Source organism: Elgaria multicarinata, chromosome 1 (assembly GCF_023053635.1).
Source record: "Elgaria multicarinata webbii isolate HBS135686 ecotype San Diego chromosome 1, rElgMul1.1.pri, whole genome shotgun sequence".
Lineage (NCBI taxonomy): Eukaryota > Metazoa > Chordata > Lepidosauria > Squamata > Anguidae > Elgaria > Elgaria multicarinata.
In genome coordinates, this window is record NC_086171.1 from 36,855,813 (window position 1) to 36,870,397 (window position 14,585).

The 14,585-nt window shown below is 44.1% G+C and overlaps 1 protein-coding gene across 4 annotated transcripts in view; it reads right to left on the bottom strand.

The window, feature by feature from the left end:
* DPP6 (dipeptidyl peptidase like 6) overlaps positions 1–14,585 on the bottom strand; it is a 562,250-nt gene that overhangs the window by 119,762 nt on the left and 427,903 nt on the right. The window lies entirely within an intron of this gene.

Genomic DNA, 14,585 nt, shown 5'->3' on the forward strand with positions numbered 1-14,585 from the left:
CCAACCACCACATAATCATCATCATCGCAAACTTGCAAACATGTTTTTCTTATTGTTTTCCATTTCAATAGCAATTTGCAATGCAGCAAGATGTGTTGGGAGCGAAAGCAAAGGGCTGTCAATTTAGAAACACAGCTCTAAAGCCCCCTCTGGGCTTGTGGGACTAGTCGCAGAGGCCTCTGGAGCCTGGCTGATGTTACTTTCTCTTCATCCTACTTTATATGACTAGCAATTCAAGTTCCAGAGCAAAATCTGATATTGCTTTTGGTGTGTGAATACTTTACGACAGCCTCTAGAAGTATGAGACTACAACTTCTATCATTCCCATCCAGCTACTTTATGCAGTTAAATCCAGTGCTTCATGATGGCTAGAAGAGGTTTATACAGCTCCCATCCGTTTAAAAGTCCCAGAACATCCTCTGAATTTAACATCTACAGGCCAACCTATGCATGTTTCCTCAAAAGGTAAATTCCACTGTATCCAATGGGATTTATTCCCAGCTAGGTGTGCAAATGAATCATAGAATCATAGAATAGTAGAGTTGGAAGGGGCCTATAAGGCCATCAAGTCCAACCCCCTGCTCAATGCAGGAATCCACCCTAAAGCATCCCTGACAGATGGCTGTCCAGCTGCCTCTTGAAGGCCTCTAGTGTGGGAGAGCCCACAACCTCCCTAGGTCATTGGTTCCATTGTCATACCACTCTAAGGCCATAGCTAGACCTAAGGTTTATCCCTGGATCATCCAAGGGTCAAACCTGTTCATCTCGGTGACACACAGGGGATCCAGTGCTCAGGCAGGGGTGAACCCTGGATGATCCCAGGATAAACCTTGGGTCTAGCTGTGGCCTAAGAGTCAGGAAGTTTTTCCTGATGTCCAGCCGGAATCTGTCTTCTTGTAACTTGTGCCCATTATTCTATGTCCTGCACTCTGGGATGATTGAGAAGAGGTCCTGCCCACCTCTCTGTGTGACAGCCTTTCAAGTATTTGAAGGCAGCGTTACAACACAATCTTATACACGTCTGCCCAAAAAGAAGGCCCGTTCAGCTCAAGAGGGCTTACTCCCAGGAAGATGAAGCCATGGGGGAAAACCTCCCCTGCTTAAGGGTGTTTCCAGATGGATGACTCCTAGCACCAGCCATCAGAAGGCACTGTGCAGCTGATCCATCTTTTTCTCCTTGATGGATTTTTTTCCATTAAGAAAAAAGACTGCAGAAGCAGTAAGAGGGTCAAGAGTAGAAGACGATGGCTTCTAGATGCCCCACAAAACTCTGTGAACAAGGCAGAGTGATGGCACTGGAAAAGCCTCGTCTGGAAGCATGGCGATTTGAGGCACAAAAGCAGGGACAATAAAAAACAAAACCCACCCGCCCTGCCTCCGTTGCCCCTTTTGATGAAAGCAGTTCTTGACAGAATTTGCAACTTCATCCAATGGTGCAGTTAAGTCATTTTAGACCTTGGACTTAATGGACATTTGGGTGTTTGTGTCTGTGTTCCTTTAGATGGCCGCGTGTATTACTTCAGTAACTGTAATACGCACACAACTAAAGCTGCAATCCTATTCCCGTTTAGACAGAAAGAAAAGGCCTACAATTCCCCAAATGCTGGGAGTTGTAGGTCATTTTTCTGTCTAAACATGCAGCGGATTGCACTGTAAAGCAAAGAAATGATACTTCTTCCACCCCTACTCTAGGGTGATCACATGAAAAAGAGGACAGGGCTCCTGTATCTTTAACAGTTGCACAGAAAGGGAATGTCAGCAGGTGTCATTTGTATGCATGCAGCACCTGGTGAAATTCCCTCTTCAACACAACAATTCAAGCTGCAGGAGCCCTGCCCTCTTTTGTATCTGATCTCTCTACAAAAGAGGGCCGGGATCCTGCAGCTTGAACTGGTTTGGAACTGATCCCAGGATTGCGGCTTGTCATCTCAGCTAGGCCAAGGAGTTGTATACAGAAGAAAACGGCTGACAGGGAAAGGGGTGAACATCCCCCTCATCCCTATCTACCCTCCAAAAAACAAAAGGTATGCTTTAGGGGGGATTCCTGCACTGAGCAGGGGGTTGGACTCGATGGCCTTGTAGGCCCCTTCCAACTCTGCTATTCTATGATTCTATGAAACTTCAACAGGCTTTCTGAGAAGGCAGGTTATCTTTGGGGCCATCTATACAATGCCACATTGCCTACCCATTCCCCCCAAACCGTGCAGCATCGTTGATGCGAAGGGGCAACAATAAGGTGATATGACAGGAGTAAGTGTGGGCTAGGGTGACCCTATGAAAAGGACAGGGCTCCTGTATCTTTAACAGTTGTATTGAAAAGGAAATTTCAGCAGGTGTCATTTGTATATATGGGGAACCTGGTGAAATTTCCTCTTCATCACTCCAGTTAAAGCTGCAGGTGCCCTGCTTTTTAAAAAATCTGGTCACACTAGTATAGCTCCTGCAGCTTTAACTGTTGTGATGAAGAGGAAATTTCACCAGGTTCCCCATATATACAAATGACACCTGCTGGAATTCCCTTTTCTTTGCAACTGTTAAAGACACAGGAGCCCTGTCCTCCCTTTCATATGATCACCCTAGTGTGGGCTATCCAGCCAGCAAAAATCACAGTGCCATTGTCAGATGAGGGACCAAAACCAACAAAACCCCTTTTTTTTAGTTTTGTTTCCTGTCAACTCTGTGCAACTTTGAGAGTCGGTAGCAGTGCATCTGTGCTGCTGCAATTCATTGAATTTATGTGTTATTCATCGTAACTGCCCTTAATTTCATTCCCCAGACTTTAATATCACCACAGTGCTCATTACTATGCCTGTTGAGCCCGCCCCCCTGCCCTGCATTCCTGGAATCCACCCCCTAACTACGCCCACTCTCTTAATCCGAACTGAAGCCACCACTGACAACCAACCAACAACCACGGTGACATTGAAGCAATGTAAAAGTCACAGTAAAACACAGTTTCGTGGGGAATAGCACAATGTCGCTGTGTCCTATAAACAACGGGGCGCAACTGCGTAGTCATGCTGGGGTTTATAGAGCATATAGACAAGCCCTTTGTGTGCATAATGAGGTCTTTAAGCAAGGTGTTTTTCTCCCCTTTGCTCAGAAAATGCTATAATGAAAAAGGCTCTAGGACCCCCATCCTCTTTCCAAATATACAGATTAAGAGTTCCGACCTGTAAGTAATGCTTCGGGGAATGAATGGAGCACCAAGAAACCACAGTCCCAATTATAAGCAATCATCCAGTGCATGTAAGAGTCAGGCCCTGTCAGTTTCACTCACTGCAGCATCTTTCAGAAGGTTGAGATTCTATTACAACAAGAATCTGCAGCACAACCTGCTTTGATAACTGATAAGGGGTAACATAACACCGCTTTTGTTCCTGCCGTATAAAAGTTCTGCCGCTATTAAAAAGCAAAGAGGTTTATTCCCCCCCTTTCACTCTGTGTAATCTATTTTTAAAGATGAAAACTAATTCTAGCTATTGATCTACCTTCTGGTTAACTTCTGATGCCTATAGATGAAGCAAGTCTGCAACACATTTCTAGTTTGCACCCAAAGCCTACAGTGACTTTGCAAACAACAACAGACAAAAGAGAAATACAATACTCTAGCGTTCAGCTGCAGAAAGCATGAAGCCATGCGTTTGATTCTGACAGCTCAGTATGAGTGCAGGTAGCAATGGTCTATTGGTTTTATTTTTTACTTAGAGCAATGTCTGTTCCACATATGGCTGGTTATGCAAGCTGGAAAACCTGGAGCCAGAAAATAGCTTTTAACAGAGGCCTTAGCTAGACCAGGCTATATCCCAAGGCGAACCCCAGGATCGTCCCTGTGCATCCATATGACGCACAGGGGATCCCAGGATCAGGGAGGGGTCATCCCTCCCTTGCCCCGGGATATAGCCCTCCCTTTTGGCCCCGCTTTTTCCCCGGTCCTGGGTTGAGCCCGAGACCGCGGAACGTTTGGCCCGTTTCCACAGCTTGACCCCACTCTGCGCCATTACTTGCATGGAGCTGAGAGCTGCGCCCATCAGGGTTAGGGTTGGGGGAGTGGGGAAATTAAATGAAATTTTAAAAAGCACCTACCTTCAGCGCACGAGCGTTTGTGCGCTCCTCTCCCTTTAAAAATAATTTAAAAATGGCAGGCGCAACACCTCTCTTCCTGAGGTCATCGCGCCTTATGTGTAGACAGGGGCAAGATCTCGCGTTAATCCCAACGCGAGGGCTCCTCTCCTCTCCCCTGGAACAAAAGGTAGGTCTAGCTAAGGCCAGAGTTGAAGGTTGGTAGAAGTACGATTTCCCTTGTTGATGTACACAGCCATCCCTGTTGCCTCTGCCCAACCAGTGTAAGGAAAGCCCATTTTCAAGCATGATTTTAAAAAAACACCTGGTAAACCTATTTGACCAGGTTGATGGTGGGATGACTGTGCACAACATAGACAATTACAGTTTTACAGGACCATTTCTCAACACCTGGAAAAAGACTATCCTCCGTTTGATCAGCTAATGAGACATTCTGTGCACGGCTTTCACCCCCTCCTGCTCCTTGGCATTTACCAACCCAATGTTGGGAGGAAGGGACCACATTTTTGTACACATTCTTGAAAGCAGGGCAAACCATGAGATTTTCAGACTGTGGTTCTGACTGAAACCTGGAGCAGATCCTCTGCCCCTCTGATATCAGAACCACCAGCCTCTTCCGCTTGTATAGCTTGGGCAGATGTCGAGGAAGATAGGGCTCTGGTAAACACAGTAGTTGAATTTTTTCTTTGGTACAATTTGATGCAAAAAAAGAAAAACAAAAGCTACACCTGTCAAAAGTTTCCCCTTCTCAAAAGTTAGTAATGGTAGGAGAAGTCTTGTCTTCCATTTCATTTGTTGGCAAAGCAGTGAAACTAAAGCGCATGGATAAATGAGCAGGATTGATTATTTATTTATTTATTTATTTATTTATTTATTTATTTATTTATTTAAAAAAAGAACCGTAACATAACAACCTCTGGATCTTGATTGCGTAAATAAGTTTTCAGAAACCCACAGATACTCCCTCTGTCGCAGCTGGCACTCGCTGACCCCTTCTGCCTCTTCTCTTGGTTCTAACATTTATATTAAGCACAACATCTTTTCCAAGGGCCCAATTTAGCTCATGTTTCTCCCTTCTCTGAGCCTTCCCCTTGTGGTCTCATTTACAGAGGTCTGGCATGTAAACAAGGATTTGGGATGCCATCTTCAAACGCCACCGTATCACTGAATTCAGACAAACGTTTCCAACGACCTCACTCATTTCTCTTTCTCTTACGTTCAAGTTCGTTGCTTGTTTCCATTTTTTTAACTACTCAGCAAGGACTCATTTCATTCATTTGCTTTCCACTCACTTCATTTCTGCCAGGACATTTTGGGCATAATCACTGTGCAAGAGGTATGAGCGTCAGAGATAATTTTCAGTCACAAGATCTGCTGGTGTGTACCTATGGAAGCCAGCTCACCAAAATCTGCCAGAGATGTGTTTGCCTTCCTACTCCAATTTTTCAGAGGATATTAAAAACAACAACCAGAAAGGAGGGAATAATAAAGCCCTGCTAGAGATAAATATTGTTATAGTGGCTGGCACTTTCTTTTTTGATAAATAACTGGTTAACAGTTCAGTGTGCCCTCTCTGTGGAACTCCCTGCCCCTGGAAGTCAAGCTGGTGCCAACATTGTGTTGCTTTCGGTGCCTCCTGAAAACAGCTCTATCCTGGGAAGCATTCCTTAACTGACAGCCATGGTTTTTATTAGCATTCTGTTTTCTTCTTCTGGAATCCATTCTAGTTATGCAGCAGTATAAAAATTGTGAAAATAAATAAATAAGGGCTGATCGGTGCTAATGGTTAGGAGAACAGTAGCCATCTGTCCTACTTTGCAGAGGACAGTCCTCTATTTGAAGGCATATTCTATTTGAACGGCTGTGCACTATGGCCCCTAGACAGCATCTTTTGAGGGGGGGGGAGATAGGATACTTCAGTTTCCTGAATCCAAGGTCAGACCTTGGACCCAGGAGTCTTAGCTCCCCACTCCCTCCACCTCAGAGCCAAAATGGACAGAACCATGTCACTTGCGTCTCCGAGCTCACAACAGTGACCCCAGAGAGGACAGAAAGGGAGTGGTTCTGTGGACAGGGAGAGGAAGGGGCTGGGGAAGCAGGGATACAAGCCATCCCCATCCCTACCCAGCCTCCTTCCCTCCTCAGCCTCTTCCAATCTCCCACTGCAGAGCCCTAGCTAGATAGGCAAAATAATAATAATAATAATATCCCATCTAGCAAAAATGCAGAGCAGGAGAAGCCTTTCAACCTGCAAGTTCAGAGGCTGCCAGGTATGTAAATAGGATTGCACCCTTAAATATAAAGAACCATAGGAGTTGCTCATCAATTGCACCTGGACAGCAGACAGAAAAGGCACACAGGTCATGTGCTCATATGGAGGCTAAAAGCAGAGATCATAGAATCATGGAATCATAGAAGAGTAGAGTTGGAATGGGCCTATAAGGCCATTGAGTCCAACCCCCTGCTCAGTGCAGGAATCCACCTTAAAGCCTACCTGACAGACGGTTGTCCAGGTGCATCTTGAATGCCTGTAGTGTGGGAGAGCCCACAACCTCCCTAGGTCATTGGTTCCATTGTTGTACTACTCTAACAGTCAGGGAGTTTTTCCTGATGTCCAGCCAGAATCTGGCTTCCTGTAACTTGAGCCTTTTATTGAGTGTCCTGCACTCCGGGATGATTCTAGAGTCAATCCATTTAAGGTCATGAGATTCATTCATGGGGGTGACATAACTGACAGTGTACACCAGTCGATGCACCAAACCAAGACAGCTGGTGTTCAATTTGCATATTATCACAAGTGAGATAATTACTGCTTGTAATCACCTAGATTGGCTCTAGCCTGAAGGAATTGTGTCAGATCTGTGAATGAGCTGCCTCCTCTAATTCATATTTTCACTTGAGTATAATTGCTTTGAGGTGAGAAAGAATAATAAAAAAATGTTCTTTCTGAACAGTACTGTTTTGGAACCTGTAAAAAAAAACTTGTGATATTCTCACCACTGGATTCAATGGAACAAACTGGGTTACTACTGTATCATCAGACACTTGTGCTGCCTAATGTAAAACGATTATATCAATTGTAACTCCCATTAGATTTTGGAAGGTATGGATGTATAGGACTCCGTACCCTTTGGAGTTGCATCTTGCCTGGTTTAACCCAAATTGCAAGTCCAGGAGAAAGTCTACAGTGGCAGACATTTCAATATAACAACAATGGTCACCAGCATAATGTGGTGGTTAGACTATCCGGCTAGGGCCGGGGAGACCCGGGTTCAAATTACGACTCAGGCATGAAGCTCACTGGATGGCCTGGGCCAGTTGCTATATCTTAGTTTACCCACCCCATAGGGTTGTTCTAAAGATAAAATAGTGGCGAGGGAGAACCACGTATACCACCTTGAGCTCCTCGGAGAAAGCGTAGGATATAAATGCAAACAAACAACAGACACTAAAAGAGCAGTGGACATCTCTGGGAGATCCAGCAGGGACAGGGAGTGTGTGGCCTTCCAGATGTTGCTGAAATACAACTCCTAGCATCTTTCGCCATGGGTTATGCTGGCTAGGCAGATGGGAGGTGCAGTCCAACATCTGGAGGGCCACACATTCCCCACCACTGCAATACTGTTAAGCAGCCATGTCAACATTTTGGCTTGTGTAGTGGTTCTTGAACTGGTAGCCTGAAATATGTCACGTCAGAATTTAGGTTGTGCACCACCACCACCACTCAGCTATGCAGAGAATGGAGGAACTGCAGGGACACCTGTCACATGATCCAAAAAAATACCTTGCTCCAGTAAGCCAGAACAGGGCCGGATCTACACTATTGTTTTAAAGCGCTTTATAACAGTTTTATAAAGCACTTTAAAGCAGTAGTGTAGATCCGGCGCAGGTCAGGTGATACTCTCTGACCACTGTAAACTCTTCCATCTTTGAGGAATTCAGCCTCCTTGAGTGCCATTTTCCTTGGTAGAAAAGGCAGGGTACAAATCAAATACATGAATGAATAAACTCAGAGGCTTACACTTACTGGGCCTTCAGACAACACACTAAGCCATGGTTAGGCCGCTGACCTTTTTGCAGCAAATGTGTTTAAACCATGGTTATGTAGGATGGATAGGAATGGTTCACACAACACGGTAAGTCATGGTTCACATGACATGCTAAGCCATAACATTGAGTTCAAAATGCTTAACCACTGTGGCTTAGCATATCGTCTGAACAGGGTCAGTGTGTACAGATTGCTGACCCTGCCTGGCAACTGCATAGGAACTAGTTCTACAATGGGTCAGTAAATGACCAAAGAAAGGGAAGGCATAGAGAAGGCATCCTAGAAAGAAATTAATGTAAGTAGTGAGAGAACACATAAGCTTCCAAAAGACAACAAGGTTCTCCGGCAGAAGGAAAACAAGGCCTTGCTAAAAAAAGAAAGTTACACGACTTGTTTACTTCAACACTTGGAAATGAGAAAAGGAGACAGATGACAGAATGAGAAACACCTCCCAGGAGATTCACAGGGAAAAGGCACACACAGAAAAAGGAAAAAAGGAAGAAAAGGCACAAGGAACTTAGAGCCTTGCCAGAACAGATAATCAAGCAACTACACTGTTAGAGAGAATACCACGATACATTCTGCCACCGAGGTTGATAATTAGGGGGAGAGTTCCTTGTCAGGATGATATATTCTCTGTCTAACTTGAACTTTGTTACAATACGTGCAATTATCCATATGTAAAAGAGAGAGAGAGAGAGAGAGAGAGAGAGAGAGAGAGAGAGAGAGAGAGAGAGAGAGAGAGCATCTTTCTTTTGTATTGATTTAGAAAAGGCTCAGTTCTAAATCCCTGCTCAACCATGAAACTCACTGAGTTAAATATAAGCCACTCTTTCTCATCCTAAATTACCTCAGATAATAGCAGACTTTCTTGTTGTCACACTAATATTCTACATAAAGGTAGGTTTTGGCACAGCCTTCAAACAGGTCCGTTTTGAGGTGGCTCAGTCACAGGAGAATGGAAAGTTTAGATGAAGCTGTTTTAGCATAAGTTCAGATCTTGAGTTTGCTCTCATATGTATAGACACCCATTTAGAAAGAATGACAGTAATTTAAATAGAAATATAATATTTTTCATGATAGTAGGGAAAACTGCAACAAGGTCTTCCACACCATCCTGTTCTTGGTCTGGTCTCCAGGTGACAAGTGTTGATGGGCAACATCAAAACTTCTGCTCTCCTGGCTTCTTATGATACTTTATCTGTAATTGGAACTTGGACCAGACAGCCATTCAAATAGAGGATGCCTTCAGAGGACTCTCCTCTGACAGTCCTTGAAATAGAGGACGATCCTCTATAAAATAGGACACTTGGCACCCTACCCAGAGTAGATGAGAAGAGGCCTGAAGGAACTTTCCCAGGCCTCTCTAAAGTTCTTTTTTTTTTTAATACTCCAACACCTCCATCATCCCAACAATCCCATTATGTTCTTCTAGAAGCTTAGGAGCATGTTGACAGAGAACTTGGGAGATTTGGCCTTTCCACACATGCCAAGAATAGATTACAGAATCCCTTCCAGATGCTGCAATCCATTTCAGAGTCTGGGTAGAGATTGTTCCACTCTGCATGGAATGGAATGGTTTAACCCACTTGTCATTAGTCAGGGCACAGCAGTGAAAAGGGACTAAGGTCCTGAACTTAATTCAGTGGGACTTACTTCTGAGGATGCATACACAGAATTGAGCTATACCACTGTTGGTATGTGCTCACAAATATATGCTCAGACAAATGCCCTGTCTGCTGAAGGAAGGACCCCTCCATCGCGGCTGCTTTGAACTGGAAAACGTTGCAAGAGGGCATAAAAATGCAAGTGTTGTTAACATTGCCATTGCCACAAAGTGGACATTTCTTGGATGTGGATCTGCTGAGTGGATCCACAGTGGATCCACTTCATTCAGAAACTGCCATAACAATATTGATGAAGATGGGCCAGTTATTGAACAGTTGTATTGGTAAGGTACCTTCCAGAGGTAAAGGAAAGTTTTAGACCATTGCCATTTTTTAAAAAATGCAGGTTCATTTAGGATGGCAAAGGGGGTTTATTGCTGGTTTTGCTTGTTTCACGATGTACTGGTATATTGGTCAAGATTTTTTATTAATGATTTGGACGAGGAGGTGCAGGGAACGCTGATCAAATTTGCAGATGACACCAAATTGGGTGGGATAGCTAATACCCTGAAAGACAGAAACAAACTTCAAAGTGATCTTGATAGGCTGGAGTGCTGGGCTGAAAACAACAGAATGAAATTTAATAGGGATAAATGCCAAGTTCTACATTTAGGGAATAGAAACCAAATGCACAGTTACAAGATGGGGGACACTTGGCTCAGCAATACTACAAATGAGAAAGATCTTGGAATTGTTGTAGATCACAAGCTGAATATGAGCCAACAGTGCGATATGGCTGCAAGAAAGGCAAATGCTATTTTGGGCTGCATTAATAGAAGTATAGCTTCCAAATCACGTGAGGTACTGGTTCCTCTCTATTCGGCCCTGGTTAGGCCTCATCTAGAGTATTGCGTCCAGTTCTGGGCTCCACAATTCAAGAAGGACGCAGACAAGCTGGAGCGTGTTCAGAAGAGGGCAACGAGGATGATCAGAGGTCTAGAAACAAAGCCCTATGAAGAGAGACTGAAAGAACTGGGCATGTTTAGCCTGGAGAAGAGAAGATTGAGGGGAGACATGATAGCACTCTTCAAATACTTAAAAGGTTGTCACACAGAGGAGGGCCAGGATCTCTTCTCGATTCTCCCAGAGTGCAGGACACGGAATAACGGGCTCAAGTTAAAGGAAGCCAGATTCCGGCTGGACATCAGGAAAAACTTCCTGACTGTTAGAGCAGTGCGACAGTGGAATCAGCTACCTAGGGAGGTTGTGGGCTCTCCCACACTAGAGGCATTCAAGAGGCAGCTGGACAACCATCTGTCAGGGATGCTTTAGGGTGGATTCCTGCATTGAGCAGGGGGTTGGACTCGATGGCCTTGTAGGCCCCTTCCAACTCTGCTATTCTATGATTCTATGATTCTAAGATGCACTCAAATAGTATGCTGCCTAGTTTTCTAAAGCATGTGCAAGCACATGATGTAACCTGTAAATCACAGATCACAGCAGGAGTCAGTGTTTGCCCATGGGGGGGGATACTATAAAATGGTTGCAGCTTCTACTCGTTGTAAAAATTCTGGGAGTGAGTTAAAGATCTGGCAAGGGCTGGCGAACAGTGGGATTTTACAGTGCTCCAATTTTGATGCTATGGAGTGATCGATCAGGGTTGTAGGTTTTGCAGGGTGGATGAATTCTGCATCCCAGAAGGGTTCCTTAGACAAAGAGAAGATTCTGTGTCCCAAAATTAATGGTTGCATCATATTCCTCTTATGCCTTCTCTAAATCAGCTTCTGACTCCACCGATCCTTTTTTCATCAACAGGGCCATTTCTTTTTTAAAAAATATTGATTTTGTGGCTAGGGTGGCCATGTGTCTTAATTATAGAGAACAGTCCTCTATTTGAAAGTCTGCCCAAAAGTGTCCTCTGTTGGATGGACTATCTGGTTTAAAGCTAAAGAACCATAAAGTGAATAGGGGACCTTGAGGTTACACATCAAGAGTTAGCACCTGGACAACAGATTTCTAAATTTGCATCAATACATTTAAATTTTATGATTGTTTTTGTCCTCCTTTTTGGTGATGTGTTTCCTCTTTTTCTTTTTCTTTTTTTGGAGATATGGCAATTGGCCATACGATTTGTGGCACCTGGGAAGCTGCCTTATACTGAGTCAGACCACTAGTCCATTTAGCTCAGTATTGCCCATTACAATGACTGGCAGCAGCCCTCCAAGACTTCAGGGTGTTTTCCGGGCCTTCAAGGAGTTGCCAAATATGAAACTGGGAGCTATGGTATGCAAAGCATGTATTCCAAAAATGGTCCAAAATGCATGCTTTTGTCGGCTGCTTACAGATGGGAATATATAACTCCTGCTGTAAGACTGGGGCCTAATCTACACCAAGCAGGATATAGCACCATGAAAGTGGTATGAAAGCGGTCTATGGTCTGTGTCAATGGGCCCCAACAATTGTCAGTGCACTTCAGTACCGCTATAAAGCCGTCGTGTGGCTCCTGCCTTTTATATACTGCTTTCAACATCCTGCCTGATGTAGATTAGTCCTGGGAGAGAGTTGAACAGAGCTAGACACATTGCTGGAGAGTGGAGACTCTTTTTATAGTCCTGGCAAAATTGCCAGGCATATCTTTTGTTGGAGACACTGCAGTGGATATGTCTGGGAGCTAATTGTTCAATAACTGCTTGTTGACACTAGTAAATGGCCCAAGAAGCTAGGAGAGGATCAGAGATGATGACTCAGTCTCTTCCCCCACCACTTTAACCAAGGGTCAGGGGCAAGCTAGCTGGGAATGGAAAATAATAGTGATTTCTGAAGGGGATGCAAAACCAGAAAGCTGTGTTTTGGGTTCTATAGGCATTTCGGGAGAGGCTTTTTGCTGGAGATCTGATGGATTTGGCTCCCTGTTTGGGTATTTAAGCTGTACCTCCAGCTACCCTCAACTTGTATAATTGGAAATAATTGTACAATTATAATTGTATAATTGTAAATATACCCAAATATACCACAAGCCTCTGGTGTCCCCCTTACAAAGAGGGTTAGAGGTCCTCTAAGCTTGCAGGCAACATATGACCAACATGGGTTCCCCATCTGGCCTGCCTGCCTCTTCCTAGTATCAGAGGCAGTATGCTTATGTACACCAGTTGCTGTGGAACATGGGCAGAAAGGTGCTGTTGGTTTCATGTCCTACTTGTGCGCTTCCCATGGGCAGCTGGATGGCCACTGTGTGAACAGAATGCTGGACTAGATGGAGCCTTGGACTGATCCAGCAGGGCTCTTCTGTTCTTCTGTTCCCCAGTCACCACCATCACCACCACCACCCTGCACAGGCAGGGAAAAGTGTTTATCTTCAGTCAGTCAGTAGATGAACGAAACCAAAGAAGTTTGACAGACTTGATGTCTACCACAGGCTTTACTCTGCACCTTTAATTCATGACACAGAACTCAAATGTGGCCTTGTGAGTACATTGTCGAGATAGAAGACTGTGACCAAGAGGGCACACATGTGCTTGATAACAACTTCTGAGCTCAAAAGGCACTCTGGAAACATGGACAACTCCCTCAGTGGCTTGCTGCATCTTTTTTTGTGAATGGTGTTATTTGCTGTGCAGGCAATTCATTATTCCGTACTGCCTGATGGTTGCATATTTGTTGTCTAGATCGTGTGATCCTCAGCTCCGCCAGGCCATCACCCACCAGGTCCTGCACTACAACCTTCCCCATAATCATGGGGCGGGGGGTCCCTGATTATATTCTTTTAATCCATGATAATTAATTAGTAATAATTATCACCCATCTGCTTATGCACTGAGATCCTGATTTTCTCTAAATGCTCCCACAATCTGTTGTAAGCTGGCCGGCAACCAAGGAGAGAGCCTTTTTGACGGTGGGCCCTTATCTGTGGCGCTTTCTACAGGAAAGCTCACCCGGTGCCCACCTTGTTGTATCTCCAACACCAGGAATATATATATATATAAGAAAAAAGTACTCAGGTTTTAAAACTCTTTTAACCTATGTCTGAGGTTTTCTGGATCACGTTGGTGCTTTTGCTCCTTCGCTGTGCTGTATTTTTATTGTTAGACCGGCTGTTGTGTCCTGTTTATTCTAAAGCAATTGCATTCATACAAAATGATTGCATTTTGTTTTGAGATTGTAGCCGCCCTCAGGAGGCTAATGTGGGGCTGGAAGTGATGGGTATAAATCACAGAGACGATGATGACGACAACGGTGATGATAATATTTGCCTTATATTTACATGGACACGGAACTTAATACCACCATGCAAAAAGAGAGTGAGGTTACAGGTTACAGTAGATTATGTATATGTGTTTGTTAATTTGCACTGAGTCATTTGGTCTTTGGGATACTTTCAAGAGGCTGGATTGAAAATAGAAGAGGGGCTAGTGCTCTCTACCCTCTGGTCTATTATTTTACAGTGATACCATAATAACACAGTGATATGTTATAGATAATTATCAATAAGGATTTTCACAATACCATTATAATGGAATAAAGTTAATGGTGTTTTGTAATACTCGCTGTCGAAAGAATGTCGTTTGTGCTTTCCCAAACAAGAAATACATTGATAAGTGTGGTGCTATTGTTCATGCAACCAGATACAGAAGTATGCAAGCTTTTGAGCTATACCCAGATTCTTCTTTTTCCTCCTGAAAAGTAGATTTTGGGTAACTCGAAAGCATAGCATAGCACCACTGGAATCTGGCGTTATGAAAAAGAAAGGAAACCCACCCACCCCCGACATTTTTTATTTTAATGTTTCTGTGGCACCTGACCCACTGTCCAAGTTACACAAATGAGAGAGTCCACTAGATGGCGCCCTA